General features: G+C 35.8%; 1 protein-coding gene and 1 long non-coding RNA gene across 4 annotated transcripts in view; both read left to right on the top strand.

The window, feature by feature from the left end:
- Sox102F (transcription factor Sox102F) overlaps nt 1-24,646 on the top strand; it is a 615,532-nt gene that overhangs the window by 229,149 nt on the left and 361,737 nt on the right. The window lies entirely within an intron of this gene.
- LOC141480160 (uncharacterized) lies at nt 816-4,442 on the top strand. 2 transcript variants are annotated; one of them, XR_012464202.1, is made up of 3 exons: nt 916-1,786; nt 1,885-2,033; nt 4,309-4,442. It is a non-coding gene; the product is annotated as an uncharacterized lncRNA (long non-coding RNA). The 2 variants fall into 2 exon arrangements; XR_012464201.1 differs by having other exon boundaries at nt 816-2,033.

Raw genomic sequence — 24,646 nt, 5'->3', positions numbered from 1 at the left:
TGAGCTCTTCAATTGTATTACACCAACTATGATTAAAACGGCGGTAATGAACAATATCTTGGGTCGTGTCAAAAAATGACACGTTGAGAGGTTAGAGTTCGTTAATCTTCAGATCTTCAAAATTTGTACTTTTGTGAGTTAATAGTCGTATGCTGGGAATGGCAGATAGTTACCGTACAAACCTAATACAAACTCTCAGGTAATGAAAATGATAATAAAAAGTAATAGGACCATACTGTATAGCATTCTTTGAAGAGGGTTTGGAATAAACGAAACCTCTTCGGGTGAAACTTTATGATATATCAACTCATTCATAATCTAACGAACGACTCGAAAAAATATCTATGGACTGATTTGAAAAAATTGTTTTAACGCACATAACATAATATTGCCTTTTCAGATTTTATGAAAAATAAATAATCTGAGCACTAAGGTACTTGGAATGATGATCAATCGATACTCAAATGAATACTACTGAATACTGTCTGTTGACTGTTAACTGTTCGTGACCTCCCTCAATATTTATAAAGAATTATACGCTGACATTGCGACTTTGATCCGGTCACTGTACTGAGGTAAAATGCACAGCATGCAATCTGTGCCAAGTTTGCGTATTTGGAGATTGTTTTATATTCCATATCCTGCGATCGGATCAATTTCGATGTCTATGAACTTGAAATATTAAAAGATGGAATTCTCAATACTGAGTGTTCTTGTGTTAAAATATTGAAGTGAGTTTGGAATATCTTTCAATTCATATGTTTACTTAAATGAATCTGAATTATTTCATGATTATTTTCTATATTTGACACATCTCCCCTCCACGTTAAAGCTGACCCCCAGCTTTCTGGGTGGTAACGAGAAACAAAAAAATGAAAACTCACAACTCAATAAAAATATTTTGAATAATAAAAAAACAATGGGTTTAAAATATGATTATAAACATCATTTACAAACTACATGTCCTATAAAAGTTAGAAAAAACCATATTGTCCAATTGATTCTGCAACTATGAGTTCCCACACTTATATTGTCATATTGTCCGGCACTGAACTTTGTCTGTCTTCGTGTCACTCCCCCAATCTGTCCGCATAGCGTTCCGTGTCTTGGTTCTGATCCTATTTTGGTTGACGGCTGCTCGGCACCGCAACTCGACTGGATGGAAACATTGGCAACGTAGTAGTGGAATGGATTGGACTGGACTATAATTACGTATTACGTTGTGCTTTGCGTTTTCTCGTATTACCAGAACATGTTTTTCTGGTTTCTGTGAAATGTATCTGTCAATCTGATCCATGCCTATTCTCTCAATTGTGTATAGAGAAGAAGAAGAAGAGTTACGACTTGACATGACATATGACATACATATAATTTGATGAATATGTGAATATTTAGCGGCATTCTTCGTTCACTGAAGTAATTTTGATTCTTACACTTTGAAATATATTTATATCTGTGTGTTCATCGTGCAATAGTGTGATCAAGTTATTAGCTGCCCAGGAATATAGAAATTACCCCTTCGAGAGCTTTTGGGAAACTTCAAACATCATCGTTTGTGGTTCTGTTGTGTCAGAATTTATGAAACTAGCGTCGTTCCCATAAATTATTAGTGAAATATTTTCTGTAGGCTGCTTGGGATTTGGAAGATCTTAGTACTCAACGGTATGACGGTGATTCTGGATTATTTTGAGTATTACAATTCTATTCACATATTATGTCCGTGGATGATGTCTGCCCACACAGGAACTGTTTATCAGCTACTCAGAACAACTGGTAACGCAACAACGTAAGTATTTGTTTCTGGTTGAATATGGCACTAGTGACTGCGATATTCCTATAGTCCATTCATTTGAGCCATGATGATTCAACTTCATGTTTCCCTAGGTCATCGTGATGTCTGTGGTACGATCTGCTGAATGTCCTGGAGTGGAAAACCGTAACAGTGGTGATGGAGTAGTGGAGTAGTGACTGCCTCGAAGTGCCTTGGGGTGTGGTGTTGCCTCGATTGCATGAAACAAGAGAGAAATTCGGCAGTAAGTTATTTCATGATATATTTTTATTCTTATAGCTAGGTTATGTTACTAATAAATTCGATAACAAAAAAAATTAACAAAAATCACTGCATTACATAGTTAACAATCATTTGACAATTAAATCTAATTGGTTAGAGTACATATAATTTACATTGAAGTTAATTTGACGATAAATAGCAGATACCTTACAAACTTTCTTTTTCAACTTTGAAGCATACTTTTTGATTTATGCTTGAGCATACTTTCAAAATTCATTGGTTCTTTATGACACATCCATTTTAACAATAATTCCTTTTTGTACAATTTTTTACTGATTCCTTACAGTATTTGTCACCTGCCTATTCAATTTTCACCTCATGTGATATACATTTCACTGAATAATAAGAAATTGAAAATAGCAATAGCAATTTATTTTCTTTTCAATGAAAATAAACAGCTATTGGAAATATTTATCGAAAACAACTACTTTCCTGGCTAGTACCAACGACGAATATTGAATTATATCGATAAATATATATATATATATATATATATATATATATATATATATATATATATATATATATATATATAGATAAGTACTTTTTGATCATTCCCATATTGATTTCAATTTAAGAGCCACCGGTATATATATATATATATATATATATATATATATATATATATATATATATATATATAGATAAGTACTTTTTGATCATTCCCATATTGATTTCAATTTAAGAGCCACCGGTAGACAGCTGTTTCAGCCTATTGGGCATCGTCAGTACCGGACAGGCGGTCCTCGATTGAAGACAAAATGAGAAAAACCAAGAAAGTACTTGATAAAAATAGCTGCGTAAACGCAAGCGAAACATAAGTGGAACCACCTATTGGTGTGACACCCAAGCCAACTTGCCAAGTTTTTATGTCAGTGTTGGTGGTTTGACCAATCAACCGACAACTGCGGTAGCAGTTGGCTCTTAAATTGAAATCAATATGGGAATGATCAAAAAGTATTTATCTATTCATTTTTTGATTTTCATGGAATTATTTTCCAGCAGCTTGACTGCATTAACCTTTCAAGATTTTATATATATATATATATATATATATATATATATATATATATATATATATATATATATATATATATATATATATATATAGATATATATATATACAAACATCGGAAAAGTCTAGGGATATTTTTATAACATACTAAATATCATAAAATTAAATGCATGAGGTCGTTTGATTTCGATTAAATTGGTACACTCGACCACCCTGTAGATTTCTATACGTTCAACAAAGCCTGCAAAAACGGTAACTAATCATTTATCAAGTTTTTTACAAACTGTAGGTTTTCGGCTAAAATGAATAATCTGAAAGTGTCGAGTTTGTACATTCTATGCAGGTTTTGCTCAGCAATCAAACTGGAAATATTGTGCTTTAACATGGAACGCCATCACTTACCATTGGCTGAGATGAATAGAGCTGTAGGGCTTCTTCAAGGTGGCATGCGATAAAATGATGTAGCTCTTCGTTTGGGGGTCTCCCAAAGTGTTATCAGTCCATTGTGGCCTCATAAAAAAATTCATATCATTATCATCATCATTTCTCATGAATATCTAACATATTTTACACACCTTTAAAAATGAAAAATTTCATGCAGTTTTGGGAGCGTCCTCCACAGTCTGCCTTTTCATCTTGTGTGTATAGTCTACCTATATAAATGATTCTTCTTCAATACATAATCATCAATGCTCACCTTTTCAATATATCTATATGCTTCTTTTATTTCTCATAATATTACAAACTTCACTGTTTGTAGATCATCAGTCTGAGATGCTATTTCCTATTACTTTCCATACAAAATCAAAAAATAAAACTATGTGGTGACATTGAATTGTTTGTACTTCTTCTGGCAGGAGGGTGTGTCAATAATGCATTCATTATTATTATGTTTCTTTTCTTATGTAATTACTGCTTATTTTTCCTTAATTAATTGTATGTAAAATTTTATTTGAAAAATGCAACTGAAAAAATATTTTGTATCTGCATTTTATTCAATTACTATTCTCTAATGTTTATATCCTAACTATTCTGGATTCTTATATGTTTAAAATTGAATATTTTAATTTGACTCAGAATACTCATTCATAAAACAATTCACAGTTCTGCAATTTTTCCGTATAATAGATACCTAACTAGATGAATTAATTTTTGTTTAATATTATATGCACTCTGGACATGGTCTGCCGAGCATAATTTAACAAATTTAATTTTGTTATAGGGGAGGCGCTTAAGATAATGCAACAAAGAGTGAACAATAGTATTTGAGGAAAAAACTTTTTGTGAAAGAGAGGTTAGTATGTATGAAGTGTAATACTGCCATGTAAAACATGTTTCAATAAAATTTTTGAAGACCATCTTCTTTTATTGCCTCTTGATATCAGTTTCGCAATAACTACTTATAGGAAATGAATTATTACTCTTCAAACTCCAAGGAAAAAGTTTGAATATTTGGCGGTTATATTATAATAAAACTATTCCCAGAATTTACTGAAAATAGTGAATCTGAGGGATTTTTTAAATATTTTACGTTGCGCTGTATCGAAAACAACATCATAAACCAATCGACAAGGGTTCATATTTATACTGTATTTCAAAAATGAGGATTTTTTCATGCTGGCGATACGAATACGAATACAAAATTCCGAAATCATGTGATGGGTAATCATACGGAGCTGGATGAACAGATATTCCATACGTTTAGCCAATTCAACAGTACAGTTCCAAGCTGATGAAACAGATATTGGAAAATGTACCGCTCATACTTTCGAAATTTACAGATGATAAATGAAAATTTTTTCAAATTATTCCATTGGCAATCTTAAGGAGCTGAATGAACAGATATTCTTTATAATTGCTCAACTTCAGTAATACTTTTCTTTCTAAGCTGATGAACAGTTATTAGAAAGTGTATTACTCATAATTTGAGGAGAAGGGAAACATGGAAAATTGACTGAAATAATAGGTTGTATATGAATTAAAAAAAAACAATTGAAGCACTAAACCAACTAATGATTGATCAAAAACAAACTTATCATTTGAGAAATATTAAAAATAAGGAAAAACTGTAATTCTCACTGGATGAAACAGCTATTAAATTCTCTCATTATTGGAAAACAAAAGAAAAATACACTTTTCAGCTAATTATCACAACATATTTTCAAAACTTGAACAATTCAACTTTTTGTATCAGAAAATTAGGCCCATTATGAAGAATGAAGCCCCCGAGAACAAGAGAGGTGCCTCCACCACGTGTCGCAACTCAGTTCTCGCTTGGTTATTTACGAGAGGATTTTTATTTGCTGTTTCACCCGCTCATTCATTCATCCCAAATAATGAAAGAACTCATTTAAAACTTAATAAAATATTTATTGTAAAAGAAACGGAAAAAATACTTTAAATAAACTCACACTCAAAATGTTAATAAAACTAATACATTAAAACAATCAAAAAACTTACATTATACTGCCACCAAGCAGGATCGAAGAGAAGGAGATGTGCTGCATTGCTGATGATCAATCGATACTCAAATGAATACTGAATACTGTCTGTTGACTGTTAACTGTTCGTGACCTCCCTCAATATTTATAAAGAATTATACGCTGACATTGCGACTTTGATCCGGTCACTGTACTGAGGTAAAATGCACAGCATGCAATCTGTGCCAAGTTTGCGTATTTGGAGATTGTTTTATATTCCATATCCTGTGATCGGATCAATTTCGATGTCTATGAACTTGAAATATCAAAAGATGGAATTCTCAATACTGAGTGTTCTTGTGTTAAAATATTGAAGTGAGGTTGGAATATCTTTCAATTCATATATTTACTTAAATGAATCTGAATTATTTCATGATTATTTTCTATATTTGACACTATGTTGGTGACAACTTGAGAGGTTGATCTGAGAGAACGAAAGCCGTACTGATGATCATCTAGGTATTTTCCCTTTTCTAAAAAGTTGTTAAATGTGTCCTTGATAATGGCTTCTACCATTTTTGAGATTATAAGAGTTATTGTCATAAATCTGTAGTTGTCACCGCCTTTCTTCAGAATAGGGGTTGCTCTCGTCAGTTTCAAGTATAATGGAAACTCTTTCCTAGACAGGCAGAAATTTATGAGATGTGTAAGAGGTTCTGCTAAAATTTCAGGGACGAGTTTTATTATTTCAGGTATTTTGCCTCCTGAAATGTCATATTTGTTTTTATAAAAGTACAAATAGTAAAATTTATATAATGCTCTAAGAATGGTTCCTGTACAATAGAGGCAATTTATGTTACATTTTGAATCACTTCAGATTATATTCATTTGCAGAAATTGTCTCGCAAAGTTTATTCCACAAATATGCTGTTCTTCAAATGGATTATTTTTTGAAATTTGCAGTAGGAGCTGTTCCCCTTAAACAAAAGTATCACCTTCAGAAAAATCTTCATTAACTTCAACTCTTTTGTATTATACAATCATAAACCACAATCGGAAAAAGTCAAACTTCTACTGGTAACTCTACCAACATCCGTTTTAGCCTTCCAGCGCCTTGAATCTTGCATAAGAACTACTTCCCTGGTCGTTCATTAACGAAAAACTCATGGTAACCCGGCAGAATATATTACGGTAGCCAATTATTATCTGTGATCTAATCTACTTTTGTTCGGGAGTAATGGCTATAATTATTTCATCGGAGCCGAAGCAAAACAACGAACGACTCGGAGAACAACAACACGCTAATGTTGGAGAGAAATGCGTGTAAATGTAAAATAATCAAGTGGGCTGGGTAATAGAGATAGCGCGTAGCTCGCAGCTCTGATAGAGATACAGTACTACCGAATAAATACTGAAAGATACAATCGTTCTAAGGAGAACATGCTCTCGATTGAAACGGCAGAACAGTTCACAAAGTAACCGCAAAGCGCCAGGTCCGTCCATGTACGAGATGGCATCGTAATCGTCGACTTTCAGTGCCCTATCGGAATATTGTAAATTGTCTTGGTTGTTAAGGCTTCTGGTGAATTCATTAAGAGATCCGGCAAAAACCTGGAGACAGAACATTGCGTTCTAGTGTACGAATCCCAGGTACAATCGAAACAATTCAAGTCGAAATATTCAAGTCTCGTTATTAAATTTCAAATTGTAATTTGATTCTATGTGAAATTTGGAATAATATTTCTTTATTTCTCATTCAGTGTGTGGAGAGTTATACAGTATGTACCAACCCATCAATGTCCAATATAAAAAACAAAATACTTGTTTATACACTTGTCTCTCTCATTCACAGGCGAAAAGGTAATATAGGTGGGATAAGAGGAGCATGAACGCAAAATCTCTATTCAGTTAAGAACACACACGACCCCTTGAAACACCTCCGCTGGTATTAACTAATGACTTTTTTCACAGCGCCATATCATTTCTTACCTTCTTCTCACGCTTGGAGGTGGAAGTACCAAAAAACAGTGTCTCTCTCCAATCAAAAATCGACGGGACCTTACAATTTACCAAACTATAGAAGAGGGATGAGCCTGCATACAGCTTAATAAGGGACTATTAGGTATACTCTTCGGTATATGAATATTACTGAAGTCTTCTCCCAACACCAAGGCGTTATTTCAACACCTCGACACGTGTTAAGATCACCAAGTGATCATCTTCGAGAGGAAGATTGAACTAAATATACATAATATTCATACCATAGATACCTCTTCTAGGTACCTGCGTCTTGTGTGTCTTAAATTACTTCACAAAATTGCTTCATATACTAGTTTAAATCAATTTTACAATGTGTCCTTGTGTAATAGTCAGGTAAATCTAACAATTGAAAAACTTTCTTATTAGTCAGTGGGCTATGCTTGAAGACTGGCAGTAAACAATCGAAAAAAAACTGAACTTCAAACGTTCAAGCCAGTCTCTATATACCTACACAGTAGGTTTAATGGACTGACACCTATCAGAAAACAACTACTCCCCTGGCTAATACCACGAACGACGTTGGAATATATCTGACAGGCGTCAGTGCAGGAATCTTCACAGAAAATTTCCTGTATATGCAATTGGCAATACAACTGAAAGTGTGGGTAATAAGCCCGAAACCGGTCTGCAAGTGTGCATGTTCCATAATTGAAGGTCGACTTTTTCAGTTGTATTGCCAATTGCATATGCAGGAAATTTTCTGTGAAGATTCCTGCACTGACGCCTGTCAGATATAATCCAACGCCCTTCGTGGTATTAGCCAGAGGAGTAGTTGTTTGCTGATAGGTGTCAGTCCATTAAACCTACTGTGTAGGTATATAGAGACTGGCTTGAATGTTTGAAGTTCAGTTGTTTTAGATTGTTTACTGCCAGTCTTCAAGCATAGCCCACTGACTAATAAGAAAGTTTTTCTTCCTTATTCAGAGGAATCGGGCTAATTACGGATATGCAGTTGGTTAGTACCTCGTCCATTAGATGGAGTGACATTTTGTGATGTTCGCTCCAACTTCGGAAGAGGAATGAAATACTCTGAAAGAATTCCGATTTTCAATTGTGGAATATCATTGACTTTAGGTCGATGATGGTCACTATCTTGCACTGATGAGTGGCTAATAAGCCCGAAACCGGTCTGCAAGTGTGCCCTTTCCATAATTGAAGGTCGACTTTTTCAGTTGTATTGCCAATTGCATATGCAGGAAATTTTCTGTGAAGATTCCTGCACTGACGTCTTTCAGATATAATTCAACGGCCTTCGTGGTATTAGCCAGGGGAGTAGTTGTTTTCTGATAGGTGTCAGTCCATTAAACCTACTGTGTAGGTATATAGAGACTGGCTTGAACGTTTGAAGTTCAGTTTTTTTTCGATTGTTTACTGCCAGTCTTCAAGCATAGCCCACTGACTAATAAGAAAGTTTTTCAATTGTTAGATTTACCTGACTATTACACAAGGACACATTGTAAAATTGATTTAAACTAGTATATGAAGCAATTTTGTGAAGTAATTTAAGACACACAAGACGCAGGTACCTAGAAGAGGTATCTATGGTATGAATATTATGTATATTTAGTTTGAAGTTCAGTTGTTTTAGATTGAAAAATTATTTTAACAAGCTATATAGTATATTATTCGGTATTGATCCACCATCGTTATTCATAATATCATTATGTTTACTTATTCCTACTCTCTCATAGGTATCTAGATGTATGTTGTTGTTAACTTGTCTAACTAATCTCAATGAACTAAAGTCTATATAATGGTTTCAAAATATGATGGGCGACTACTGATTTTACTGGTCTTCCATATTTTAGGTGCGCTAATTATTCCTTATATCTTATTTTATTATATCTTTTGTCTGTCCATAATATTTTGCATCGCAGTCCTTACATTCAATTTCGTAAATTCCAGATTTTTCTTCCGAATTTTCGACTTAGTCTTTTAGATTTCCTAAAAGGCTATATAGTGTATGACTTGTTTCAAAAACCACCTTCATACCTAGTTCCTTGAAAATCTTTCCAAAGTTCCTCGCGCATTGGTGGTAAGGAACTGAGATATATTTATCTTTGTTTTTGTCGTTTTCAAAAATCGCGATCTCGTCAATTCTAAACCTAAAATTTTTCTTCCTTATTATAGCATCTACAATACCCTTCAAGAAACCGTTATTGGGTGACATTTCTTTATTGCGTGAGAGAAGTCATAAGTCGATACACTAGAAAATTCAGCCCAGGACGTTTGTTCTGTCCACATTGATGGGAACTGTCACAAATATACCTGTACGTGCTTCTTTAATTTCTAAATAGATCGGATTATAGCCCTCCATATTGGCTCTTCATCACCAAAACGTCAAGAAATAGAAGTTGTCCTTTATTTTATAAAATGCACGTATCATTTTATTGATAAAAATTTTTTATTTAAAAAGGAAACAAAGTCGTCAACATTCGATTTTTTGTTATCGAATATCGCGAAAACATCATCCACATAACCTGGGAAAATACTTTGAATTTTCTTTGGTTTCCATTTCGAATCTGCCTATGAACAGATTTGTCAGGTAGGGAGACAAGGGGTTACCCACAATTTAGTGAGAGAAACGAATTCATCAAATTCTTTATTATTGAAATTATTTGTATGTAAGTTCTGGGAAATTGGGACGCTAGGAAATAAGGAACTGATATCAAAGAAAATCAAAATCTCACGTTTTTGCAGAACGATGTGTTTTGTAAGTTGTATGAACTCTAAGAAGTTTCTGATATTAAAACCTGGTTCCGCAATAGGCAAGCCTTCAAATTCATCTGTGAGCAATTTTGCTATTTGCTAGGTAGCAGATCCAATAGCTGACACGATGGGGTGCATTGATTTTTCCGGTTGGTGAATTCGGTATATGTCGAGCTTCAAGTAAAGTTTATTACGTTCTTCAGGACAACTGAAATATATACATGGGTAATTACATATTATATGATGAAATTTCTCACTTACTATCATGAGAATAATGGTAAATAGATTTATACGAAAACAGTAGAAACTTTGATGAAATGAAATGATGGAACTGTTGACATATTTTTAAAATCAGAGAGGAGAATTTTGAATAGAGGTTGATATAATTTCTTTTTGGTTTTTCAAAAAGAATGTTTAAATTCTACCGAGATTGTTCGTTGACAAATTATTATTTAGCACTTCAAATAACATATTTCCTAACTCATCACAAATTCCACATGATTATACTGCAAATAACCAAACCATAGTCACATTCAGATATCTACCGTGTATTCATGAACTCCCTCCTGAATTGATTAATGTATTAAAACATGAAAACATCAAAATTGCTAATAAATTATAACTACCATATCAAAGAGATGAAAGATGAAGAACATGCGATGATTGGAAGATCAGACCTCAACAATGTCAGTAAAATTTATAAATTAATTTTGAAAAACCGAAAAGAAATTATACCACCCTCTATTCAAAATTCTCCTTCCTGATTCTGAAAATATGTCAAATACAGTTCCATTATTTCGTTTCATTAATATTTCTACTGTTTTCGTTTAAATCCATTTTTCATTATTCTCACGATAGTAAGTGATGAATTTCATCATATAATTGGATAGGTCGGTAGCCGGGCGGTTCGACGTGGGTATTTTGTTCACTCTCTCAATGTACCGATGTGGAAGTCGGCGGTTCAAGCCGCAGACTTAACGATCGAGTTTCACTTGCTATCGTCCAACCCGTGTTAGGAATCACACGTTAAAAGGTAAGACCTCATTAGTCCTCAGCTCGCACAAGTATGAACTTCTGGGGGTTGTCATTCATAGGGGTGCCATAGCTGGTTAACGGAAATTTTTTTTTTTATATATGTAAGTACCCATGTATATATTTCAGTTGTCCTGAAGAAGGCAATAAGCATTGCCGAAATAGTCTCTTTATTTAACTGAAGCCACATTCCATTACATACAATTCGGAAAAGTCTAGGAATATTTTTTAAAATGGCAATATTTTTTTTTTAGATCGCTTTAGGGAAAAAAAAGTTGACGGGTGATTATTAAACGAATGTAACTTACAACAAAATTTATTAAATGGTCAAAAATACTGAGTGCGCATATAAGCAAAACTAAAAAAAATATGGCTCTTCTTTGGCACCCCGAAAAAAATCATAATACAAAAAAAATTGGAATCAGTACAAAGTATGGCCTCCACGCTGGTTTATTACGGCCCTACATCTATCGTGCATCGACAAAATGAGATTGTCAATGTCTTGTTGAGGTACATTTGCCCATTCAGCGATTAAAAGCTCTCTCAATTGAAACGTTTTGTGAATGTTCCCCATATGCGGAGTAATTCTTCGTTGAAGCATGTCCCACACATGCTTGATGGGATTCAGGTCCGGTGATTGTGCTGGCCATGGCAATACATCAACTCCTTCGTTGGTGAGCCAGTCAGTCACTAGACGCGCGACATGTGGACGAGCATTATCGTGCATTAGGTGGAAGTTTTCACCGACAGTACCAGCAAACGGACGGACGATAGGTAGAAGAATGGTGTCGAGGTACTGTCGAGCTGTGAGGGAGCGATTTGGAAAAACGAGATCGGTTCTGCCGCCGATCATGATTCCGCCCCATAGCATTACTGTACCACCTCTGTATGTGTGGACTTCCTGGACGTGTCTCAAACGTTCATTATTTCCAGGTCGTCTCCACAGTCTTACTCGACGAGAATCTGGATGAAATCCTAATCTGGATTCGTCTGTAAACAAAACTGTGGCCCAATCATTTGCATCCCAGTTTTGATGTTCTTGACACCACTCTCGACAAAGGTGGACATCTAAGTGGCCTTCTGTTGTGGAGATCTGCTTCATGCAGTCGATTTCTGACAGTATCACGACCAATGGTTACCTGGTGCGTCTGCTGCAACACGTTAACCAACTCAGGTGCTGTGATTGTCGGTTGTCTTCTTGCGGTTAAGACCAAAAATCGGTCTTGAACTGCAGTTGTAGCGCGTCCTCGCCCTGGATGTTGTTCGGCTGGACTGCCAGTTTCACGGAAACGTCGCCACAATCGACTGATAACACTTTGGGAGACCCCCAAACGAAGAGCTACATCATTTTATCGCATGCCACCTTGAAGAAGCCCTACAGCTCTATTCATCTCAGCCAATGGTAAGTGATGGCGTTCCATGTTAAAGCACAATATTTCCAGTTTGATTGCTGAGCAAAACCCGCATAGAATGTACAAACTCGACACTTTCAGATTATTCATTTTGGCCGAAAACCTACAGTTTGTAAAAAACTTGATAAATGATTAGTTACCGTTTTTGCAGGCTTTGTTCAACCTATAGAAATCTACAGGGTGGTCGAGTGTACCAATTTAATCGAAATCGAACGACCTCATGCATTTAATTTTATGATATTTAGTATGTTATAAAAATATCCCTAGACTTTTCCGATGTTTGTATATATATATCTATATATATATATATATATATATATATATATATATATATATATATATATATATATATATATATATATATATATATATACATATATATATATATATATATATATATATATATATATATACATATTGATATATATATATATATATATATATATATATATATATATATATATATATATATATATTGATATATATATATATATATATATATATATATATATATATATATATATATATATATATATATATATATATATATATATATATATATACATATTGGTTAATGCAGTCAAGCTGCTGGAAAATAATTCCATGAAAATCAAAAAATGAATAGATAAATACTTTTTGATCATTCCCATATTGATTTCAATTTAAGAGCCAACTGCTACCGCTTTCTTGGTTTTTCTCATTTTGTCTTCAATCGAGGACCGCCTGTCCGGTACTGACGATACCCAATAGGCTGAAACAGCTGTCTACCGGTGGCTCTTAAATTGAAATCAATATGGGAATGATCAAAAAGTACTTATCTATATATATATATATATATATATATATATATATATATATATATATATATATATATATATATATATATATATATATATATATATATATATATATATATATATATATATATAGTCGTTGCTGACTAGTTAGGAATGGAACTAAACAAATAGTGGGGCTTAGCAGCAAATGAAAGAGTACTCTTTATATATATACATCAGTTATTAATCAACCAATATTTCCATAAATTTACTCTTCGTGACTAAAGTAAGTGAATTGTGTTTCTTGAATAGCTCCGTATATTATTTCAATTCAGATTTGAAATTCGTCATAGCACACCTTCTTTATAATATTAGGATAGACAAATATCAATTGATCAAATCTTCATTTTATTATTGGATGTTTACACTCGAAATTAATACTAAATGAATGGTATAAAGTCGTTTAATCATCAAACGTTCCGTTATTCCAATTCCGTCAATCCTCCTGAGCAGTAATTATAAAATAATTCAATATTCGAAAATCATGAGAACACGAATCCAAATCCATAAAAAATTGCTGGCCATACATCATTTGAGAACGGTTTATTAATTTGATCATGACATAAATGCTACATAAATTCATTTGAAAATATTTAGCGACTGGAGTTTTGAGTTATCGGTATTCCAACACATCTAGATTTAACGTGGTTCATAGAAAGACAGGTGTTTAGAAAGCTATATCTCTGTTTATTAATGTTATCAGATTTGAATCTCTTCTGTTCGGATATTGGATGATCTCTAAATTCTCCGCCAGGGGGCATCGAGGCATCGGTCGATGTTCATTAAGTACACCTTATATGTAAAACAAAAAAGATCGTTGTTTCGAAATTATGGGTTTCATCAGATAATGGGAATCCGATCTAATTAAAAATAAATGATTTATATTACCCAAGATGGTGTCGACTATCAAGAAAATGATCTATTAATTGACAAATTTTAATGGCGTTATGAATGGTGAGAGATCCTATCTTGATATCCAATACTCTAGACGGTCTCGTAAATATAGATCGGTTTTCGATGCATACTCTCCGGAATGCTGTAACTTTTCAGATAGATTTGGTTGTAGTTTTTTAAAAGAAGCTGGTCCAAAAAATTTCACTGCAAACGTTATTTTGGAATTCATCTCTACCCTACCGATAGTAATGCAAAATTATCAACAAATACAAATTTAGAATAAACGATGTCTATTTGAATGTGGATGGCAATGTTTCTAGGTGAATTTTAGAGGTTTCAGTCACGGACCAAAATAAAAAAGCGCACAATGAAATGTTTGCCAGTCTCATCGATTCTAGATCTTTCTGGTGAGTCGCTGAAGGTGTGTTTCTCAAAAGTCCACAATATCAAAACTAATCCAATAGCATCAATGGCAATTGAAAAATCACATTTACTCAGTATTCAATTCGCATCTTGATTTTCAATGCACTTTGAAAGCATCTGAAACGTATTCTGAAACACTTGAACATCAACAGAAACTGATCCTTATGATCCATGATGACAATGAAACAAATTTCTCATTTTCTTTAATAGTTCTAGATGTTCTTTGCTAACATAGTAGCTTCATAGATGGTAATTAATTCATCACTACGTTGTTACCGAAACGCGTCTAGAATTACAAAAAAATTAGGCAACAGTCTTAGTGATACGCGCCTAGGATTTCAAAAGAATGTTTGTGAAAATTGTTCAATTAACGGGTCAGTCCATTCATAATTTAATCTTAATGAAGTAGGCGTAATGTGCCTGTTCAAAATCTCTTTATATAACATTGTTTCACAATCAGTGATTCAAAAAATTATAAAGAAAACTGTAATTTGATGTTGAATGTAACTGGCCAATACTTGATGAAAATCCATATTGAAACTCATTATTATAGTTTATCGTTTGATTTCCACTATATTCAGGAATAATTTGTTATTAACGCTTGAGAAAGCTATTTTATAGCGAAACACGTGTCGTGTGTCGCTTCGGAAGCAAAACTCAGTTTACGCCCTTCTCATCAATTTGACACTAATCGAGAAACAATATTTCCAAAGCCTTCTAGCAGAAGATTTTTCCTATTGAACTTCGGTGTCATATCTCGTCAGTTTTTTTTTCATGTTTTCGTATATTTTTTTCAATTAGCTACAATGATGATATTTCGGATACCTTTACCATAGGCACTCTTGTCCATACTGTCTCAAACCATCTTCCCGTTGTCCACCAACGACCTATTGAAAAACACTAGAAAATCAATAAGTTGCTTCCCTTACACCATCATACCAAACATAATTGAACTTTAGACCTCTATTGGAAAATTACTCATATATGAGAAACTCCACCTCTAAGCATACCTGAGATTACTAGATTTCATCTGAAAAATAGCTTTGCCACTGACGCACCTTTAAAGAACGATTGGAGATTTCTCAGAGGTACCCAAAATATGTCTGCATTATTCGGTTCAACGAAATTAGCGGCCTGATCAGTTTTTGATTATTGCCCTTCATAACTGTAAGGCAAGTCCAACAATACCTACCAAAATCTATCCAGAGGCAACTAGACAAAACAGTTGCTTGCACTCGTACGGAGGTTTCATTTTTGGGTAAACATCGTTTAAATCATAGTACAAATATAAGATTCACATTATATCCAGATAAGAGAACATGAACAAGATTATTGTGTAGTTGAATAGATCTTGATGAAAATGCATATTGAAAAAATGGATAGTGAAAATCATACAATAAACTGTACTGATTAGTTTTTTTTTATTTTGTAGTTGTCTGGGAAAAAATGAATAGTTCCAAAACAGTTGACTTCGCTTAAGCTGCATCGGCTTGAGTATCATTCGAAACTTAAAGTTACTTTATCGGAGAGTCAGTGGTACTACTATCTTAGAAAATTTCAATTGTTATAAGCATTATCGGCGGAAACTCTCGTATAACATGAATAATGATAATAATCAATAACACTAAATATCGTATAACAAAGAAAATAGAAAATATGCAACACAAGCAATAAATCTGTTCATACAAGTCATTAGTATGAATTATTCAAACAATTACACGATAAGAGACAAATTATACGGAAAGAGTTGAATTACACAGTGTTCGTGAGGCGCGCGTGCACTACCAGTTTAAGCATAAGAGCCGCGCATTCCGCACCTACAATGAATATAAAACGAAATTCTGCTCTCCGACACTGTAGGATTTTCATTCCAAAATTAGCACTGTTAACTCCATTAAAAAAAATTTATATTTCGAACAGTGGGTTATTTTCTTCTAGCAGAAGAATATTCAGTAAGAGTTGAAAAACTGTTCTTTCAATCGCGGAGTTACCGGGTGGGGTTTCCGAAACAAATTTATAGAGAACTATCAGAATTTCAATAAATTTATCTTGATGTTGACTCGGTATTTGATCTTTCAAATAATATTTACTAGGCTGCAAAGTGTTTGCGGCCTATACCGTACCAAAACCTTCGAATATGTATCAAAGACGTTCAAACTCTCACCATGAGTAGTACACAATGCCATATCTTCAAATAAATGTCATTTTTCAATGAAGCACGATGATGTGAAAGTTAAAGTTATTGATTGATACGATCTTCATTATTATATTATATTCTTGGCGTAGTTCCAGTAGTTACTATATATGTTGCTAGGATTATCAATGTCAGTTTTTTATTTATATAATCAGAAGACACGTTGGTTTCGACCATTTCAAGAAAGAGGCTTTATCCTACATGTTTAACCTCTTTTTATTAATTCATATGTTAAATTCGTTGTTTTATATTCATATTTACTGTGAGTATGATTTCATAATGTTATTCAAAGAAAAATTCCACGACTTAATAAATGATAGATAATTATGAATCATAGCTTTCCATCAGAAGCAAAATTTTGGCAAAGTAAACCAGAGTTTGAATTTTAACTGAGAGACCCAAATTATCATATATACAAGTTTTCACAAAAATTCAACTAAACCACAGCACGTTCAGAGCAGAAATTCGGTTTTGCCAATGACATTTCATATATCTATGACAATCAAAGATGAATGGGACGAAAAATGTATTTCAAAGGCGAAATCCATGAGTGTGGGCTGCAACAACTTTCTGAAGCATTCAGTCTAAAAACAAATTTCCCAAAACAAAACAAAACAAAAATACTGTCTCTAGACGCGCGTTTTGCCAATCTAATTAACATGATCGGGGGATAATGATGCATCAGATTTTGAAAGCAGATTTGGAGGCAGATATTTGTAAAAAGCGTACACAAGCGTAATCAACTCAAGACGGAATGAGTTATATGTAGATTTTGCGTAAAACCTCTTCTCTTGCACGCCATTTGATATACTATTTTCACATTCGCTTTGCGTAGCGAACAGTTTCACTTGCACAAGAAAGAGATGTTACTAGTTTGAAGGGAGCTATTTTCCTAAGAAATTCAGTCCAGCCAACACAAATTTCGAGTATTCGACCATTCGATTCACGAGTGTTCGATTACAGCGTTTGATTTGGATGACTGCTTGACAATAGAGACATTTATTGGAGCCTCTGGAGACACCCTACATTTTGTTTTATAAGATAGAGGACATTGTTAGATCAAGATCTTCAGATGATGTGGTGCTGCAGGTTTTTCCGGGTTTTTCTGTAGCTGAAAAAGCAAATGCGCCACTGGAATCAATGAAGTCGCCCCGGAGCTCCAATTAATTTTTATTGTTGTTTTTATTTTATTTTTATCGTTGTTTTAATAGATACATATGTAGAAATGAAATAGTTTCATAAATGAGTTAATATAGAGAAATGAAATGTTTTCATACTACTACGAAAAGTCGCTACAGTACCCCCTTGCCAGTGATGAACGATATGACAATGAAAGTGAATATAATATATGAAAAAAAAATTCGTAAACTGAAGTATGCGAGCTATTTGAGCTGCTAAAAGTTGAATACATTTTTGCAACAATGAAACTGAGACTGAAATTGGAGTTATATTTTCCAAATAAATAGATTTTTGCAAAGATATAGTTCATGAAGTGTTGAGGATAAATCACGAGTTTTTAAATAAATTGCGATAAGAAAATATAAAACGAGAGAAATTCGATTTTTGAATATTTAAACGCGAATGTGCAAAAATTTATTGAACTGTATTGAATTGTATAAGAAAATAAAATTGTTCATTTTTGATTGAATGAGAAAAAGGTTTGCGAATTGTTTCATCTTGTGATTTGATTCAAATCGTCATATTGAAACAATAAATTGCAAAGGAATTCAATTGAAGCCTGCCTAGTAGCATTTAGTGAATCGAACACGACGACCTGAGCGCGTCCTGAAGGCAGATGGTGATTCTGGTTCCTGTTGCGACGGAGAGCATTATCTTCTGGAGGAACTGGAATAAAGTTGTCATTCTCGTCGTCGAAGTCAATGATACCTTCTGGTACAGCGATGTCCTCGGAGATGATGTAGGCTAGTTTGAGGCGATCGATGGAAACTGAAACGTTTCTGCATCGTAGGGCAGCTGAAGCAGTCCTCCTGAAGCGTCGGGCTTGACGAAGACGTGGCTGGCGGTAGCGAGGTCTTTGAAGACAATGAGCTTTCGCTCGCCGTGCCTGGTGCCGCTGACTGGCCTGAGCACCTGGAAGTGCTGGCGTAGCTCACGTATGAAGTCAGCCTTTCTTTCAAGCCGCACGGATCCCTAGGAGAGCGGTCGATAGCGTAAGTGTCCACCGGTCGGATTGCAGACACTGGATGGAGGCTTTCAGCTGTCGATGGAGTCGCTTGACCATGCCGTTGGCTGCAGGATGGTACGCTGTTGTCCGTAGATTGTCGGTACCTATGAGTTTGTTGAGGCACCGGAACAGGTGGGACTCAAATTGTCTACCTTGGTCTGTGGTTAGGCGGAGTGGAACGCCATATCGTGCGACCCAGGTGGAGTAGAACGCTCTGGCAACGGTCTCCGCTTCCTGGTCCTGGAGAGGTATTGCTTCTGGCCATCGTGAAAAGATATCGACGCAGGTAATATATCCCTCGGAGTACGGCATGACGATGAGGTCGATGTGGACGTGCTCGAACTGTCTAGAACATGGTTTCACATACTTATGAAGACTAGGGGTCACTCGGGCAAATCATGAACTGATGGCGGGCCGGCCGCCAGAAGTATATGTAATTAAAGACAATAAAGAATTGATAATAATTTATTAAAATTCAAAAAGAATTTATTAATTTGAAGCGTGGCACTGCATAGTGCTTACAATCTTTTTTATATTTGGCTCAAATTTACTTGTAGCAACACGTAAAACTGCTTCCAAACTTTCATTTGCAAGGCGGTTTCGATTTTTTGTTTTATTATTATTTAGTATTGAAAAAGTTTGTTCACATATATAGGTAGAACCAAATAAGCTGGCACATTTCAGAGCGTTTATGCGCAACTTTTCGTACATATTTTTATCAATGCAGCGGTAAAAGTTCAGCAAGTCTCCTTCGTTGAATTTGTTGCGTAAATCTTGATCGTTTTGAATGTCGATAATTTCTAACTGCATTGACTCTGGCGCATTTTCAACTGAAATCGTGAAAGGATTGCTGAATATGTCCAACAGAGGTTTCACTGTTTTAAACTCCGAAAATCTGTCTTTAAAAGATTGAATCAAAATATCTAGCTTTTCTACATAACTGAAATTAATCGCAGTTTTGTTGAATTTTTCAGCCATTTTCTTATAATTCGGAAAATGATTGTAATTTCCAGAATTCAATTGTGATCTGAAAAGTGTCAGCTTGCATTGAAAGGATGATACATGAGCGTAGAGCTGAGATATCAGTTGATTTTTGCCTTGAAGCCGTGTGTTCAAGACATTCAAATGATTTGTAATGTCAACTAAAAAAGCCAAATTACACAACCAATCAGGATTTTTAAGTTCCGGGACATCCCTTTGCTTTTCCACCAGAAATATTCCAATTTCTTCTATTAAATTTAGAAATCGTTCCAGTGTCAATCCACGGCTTAGCCACCTTACTTCTGTATAATACAGTAAATCTCCGTATTCGCTTTCGATGTCATCAAGGAATTGTTCGAATTGTCTGTGATTGAGTCCTCGTGATTTTATGAAATTTACAGTCGAAAGTACTACTTTCATGACATTTTGAAATTCAATTTTTTTAGAACAGAGGGTTTCTTGGTGTATAATGCAGTGAAACCGCATGAGATCTTCAGCGTTTATGTTTTTTCCTTGCAGATGCTTTTTCAGCAAAGTAACTAGCTTGGAATTGACACCAATCATCGAAGGAGCACCGTCAGTCGCAACTCCCGATAATTTTGATAAGTTCAAATCAGTTTTTGAACACTCATCCAGAAGTACATTGAGTATATCAACTCCTTTGGTTGGACCTTTCAATGAACACATTCCGAATAACTCTTCTAAGACTTCAAAATCTTGAGTAACACCTCGTATGAATATGAGGAGTTGAGCTGAGGAGCTAATATCGGTGGATTCGTCGAGCGCTAATGAAAAAAATTCAATGATCTTAGTTTTTTCAATTAATTCTTCCGCAGTATTACCTGACAAAGACATAATTCGTCTTGGATAGTCATACGATTCAGTTGAATTTTCTCAAACTTTTTTGCTGCTTCTGGACACATTTTCTTAGCGGCAATTTCTATGCATTCTTTTACAAAATCGCCATCATTGAAGAAATTTCATAACTAACTTCTGTAGCTGTTTCTGAATCTTGAATGGTTTTTGTAAACAGAGCTTGCTGACCAATAAGCTCCCGTTTTGAAGACAACATTTTTTGCTTTCTTAATTCACCTGTAAACTTGGTAAAAGAAGGATGCTGCGTTTCTTAGTGCCTTTTTACATTATATTCCTTTGCAATCGCAACAGAATTCTTGCAAATTAAACAAACGACTTTGTTATGCGATCATACAAAAAAGTATTTCTCAGTCCAAATTTCTTGAAACTGCCAATTTTCATCTTTAACCTTACGTTTTTTACTAGGTCCTGGCTTCTCCATGTTGCGTTTTAATCCTGGCTAGGATTAACACAGCACCTAAAAACAATTACAGTATCTACTTAAATTACCCATTTTTTTTAAATTATCAAAATTAATTGATTAAATTCCTCAGAAATTTTAAGATTTTTATACAAACTTTATATCTGAAATAATGACGTAATTATTACAGTTAGAGAAATTCTGATAAAAATAGTAATTTCTTTGTTTTATTTCAATATTAGGCCAACATTGAAGCTAAATTTGATTAAAATTGATTAAATGGGTAGCGAAACACTTATTAAAAACAGAGTTTTACTTACGATTTCACAACACAATTATACACGGCACTTGACGGGTTAACAGGAAATCTACGTTGTATGTGGATCAAAATATATGACACCGGCTAGTCGAGTTAAAATCTACACTAGAACTATTGCCTTCCCAAAACATTATTAAACTGCACTTATTCTCAATCGCTTATTACTTCGCTTTGTATTTTCGCGCTTATTTCTTTCTGTTGACATTTCACTCAAATTAAAACCGAACTGTCGGTCGCGACGACAAGATCCATCTTGATTTTATCCAGGTTTGGAGACCAGCTCCCCTACCCTTTTGGCTGATTGTTGGTCTTGAGAGGTACCAATGGGTTCACGACTGATTGATGACGGCATGAAGTCCTTAGACATCAGTGCCGCCCTTCACGGGATACCCCTACCTGGCTGAGGTGGGATGGATGAAAAAGTTATTCATCCGTTAACGGGGGACATGAGGGCCTCATTCGACAGAGTGTCGGGGCCTTCTATATCGGGAGGGGTCGTCTACAGCGTAATCTGTGGCTTCCCTAACTAACGGGTTTTCATGAGTTTCCGTTTTTTCGAAAACTCTCTCATTCCTCGACTGGATGGACTGCCGAATGGAAGGCAGCTGCAAATCTCTGCGGATGGATTCATTCCGTACGAACCAAGAAGCATTCACAATCATCCTAATTATCTTATTTTGCAACCTTTCCAAAATAGGAATGTTGGACGGAGCCGCTTGTCAAGCTTGTCAAGCCTGTCATCATGTACGCCTGAAGCGTACATGATGACAGGCTTGAACATCGTGTTATAGATCGTGATTTTGTTTTTCATACTCATCTTTGATTTTCTGTTGATCAGAGGGTACAGACTGGCTATCCGACTCTCGATCTTAGATTTAACGAACATAATGTGCGGGTTCCAAGTCAGCCTACGGTCTATCAAAAGGCCGAGGTACTTTACCCGCGCTTGCCAGTCAATCTCCCTTCCAGAGATTCTCACTTTTCTGGCCGGAGAAGATAGTAATCTTCCCATGGTTATCGCCTGAGTCTTTTCCGGGTTTACTCGGATCTTCCAATCGAGGTACCAGCGCTCGAGGTTGTCCAATGCACGTTGCATGTAGACGACGCCGAGCTCTCGACCCATGGAACTGTCGGTCGCTGCGGTTAGCGTGGCTTTTATACCGCGCATGCTACTCTGGAAGCTTCGTGTATCTACTCGTACCTACGCGAGCAATCCGGAATTCGGGACTATTGCTATCTTGCTTGCTCACACCGCGCTAGAAAATTCTTGATTTCTCTACTTCTACTATTTTGAACTTTATATAAAGGCAGCAAGCGATGTTACTTGAGTTAGCATTTTTGGGCGTTAGATTCAAATAGCGCGCGCGCGAGATTCAAATTACTTTTCGAACATATTTTTTTTTGGTTTTATTCGACCGGCGGGCCGCGGTCTGTGCATCCATGGTCTAGAAGGTCCTGAAAAGTTGCTAATGGGTGTTGATACGTGTCGTGAAATCTTGGACTGCTGGCACTGGTTACAGGCGCGTGCCCAAGCGCAACAAAACCGTTGACGGAGGGCCAGACATAGCGCTGTCTGACGAGCTTGGTAGTCGCTCTGACACCAGGATGCGACAGCCCGTGGATGGCATCGAAGGCTGGTCTGCGAAAGACGGCTGTCAGAAATGGCCGCGCCGTAGTCGTGGAGACGTCGCAGAAGATGGCAGCGTTGGATCCAGGGATGGTCACTTGGCGCAGGATCAGGCCAGAGTCATTTCTCTGACGAAGTTGCTGAAGCTGCTGGTCCTGTTGCTGAGACGTTGCGAGGGCTTCGAAGTGGAGTGGCGTAGTGATGGCATCGACTCGGGAGAGAGCATCCGCGACAACATCATCCACACAGATATGTGCTGGATATCGGTGGTAAACTGTCCGATGAAATCCAGGTGGCGGAACTGACGCGGGGAATACTTGTCAGATTTCTGGTGGAAGGCGAAAGTCAGTGACTTGTGGTCGGTCAGGACTGTGAAGTGGCGTCCTTCAACCATGTGTCGAAAGTACTTGAAGGCCTTGTTGATTGCTAGAAGTTCCCGGTCGTAGGCAGAGTATTTGACCTCGGCGTTGCTCAGCTTCTTTGAGAAGAAACCCAGAGGTTCCCATTCGCCGTTGTCCAGCTAATGTAGAGCCGCTCCAACGGTGTGATCCGACGCGTCGCAGACCAAGGAGAATTTGGCGCCGAGCTTCGGATGGGTATGGTGTGTTGCGTTGGCTAGGGTGTCCTTGCAGGCAGTGAAGGCAGCTTGAGCGGTGTCGTTCCACGTAATTGGCTTCTTCTTCGTCTGTAAATGTTAATCATACCTAGGAACTGCCGGATGTCTTTTGCTGTATCGGGCCGTGGATACTCCTGGATTGCGGAGACCTTCTCCGAAAGGGGTTGCGTGCCTTTGTCAGACACAAGGTATCCAAGGAACTTGACTTCTGGCTCTCCAAAACACTATTTGGATGAGTTGATTACGATGCCAGACTCCTGTAGACGTTCAAACAGCAGCCGGAGATGTTTCTCGTGTTCTTCGTCGTTTTCGGATGCAACGTCAATGTATGCGTAAACAAAGTCCAGTCCCGAAGGGCGTAGTGATGGCCGTTTTCGGGGTTTCAATTCAGCACTAGATCAAAACTGCTCCTATGTGACCTTTCAAAACACTACCTTACCTTTTAAGATCTTTATTCAGAGGATGTTAACAATGTAATTCAGTTACAAGTTTATTTTATTCATTTAACATCATAGTAATGGGAATCTTCAGTTCCATAGAAAACCATACCTGAAATGTACAAGTACAAGAATATATGTATGCTCGCATTCTCCTAT

This window comes from Leptinotarsa decemlineata, unplaced genomic scaffold, assembly GCF_025532065.1.
Source record: "Leptinotarsa decemlineata unplaced genomic scaffold, Ldec_3_MD MMD2_P_RNA_scaffold_6, whole genome shotgun sequence".
NCBI lineage: Eukaryota > Metazoa > Arthropoda > Insecta > Coleoptera > Chrysomelidae > Leptinotarsa > Leptinotarsa decemlineata.
Note: the sequence above shows the minus strand (reverse complement) of the source record. Positions and strands in the feature narration are given on the sequence as shown.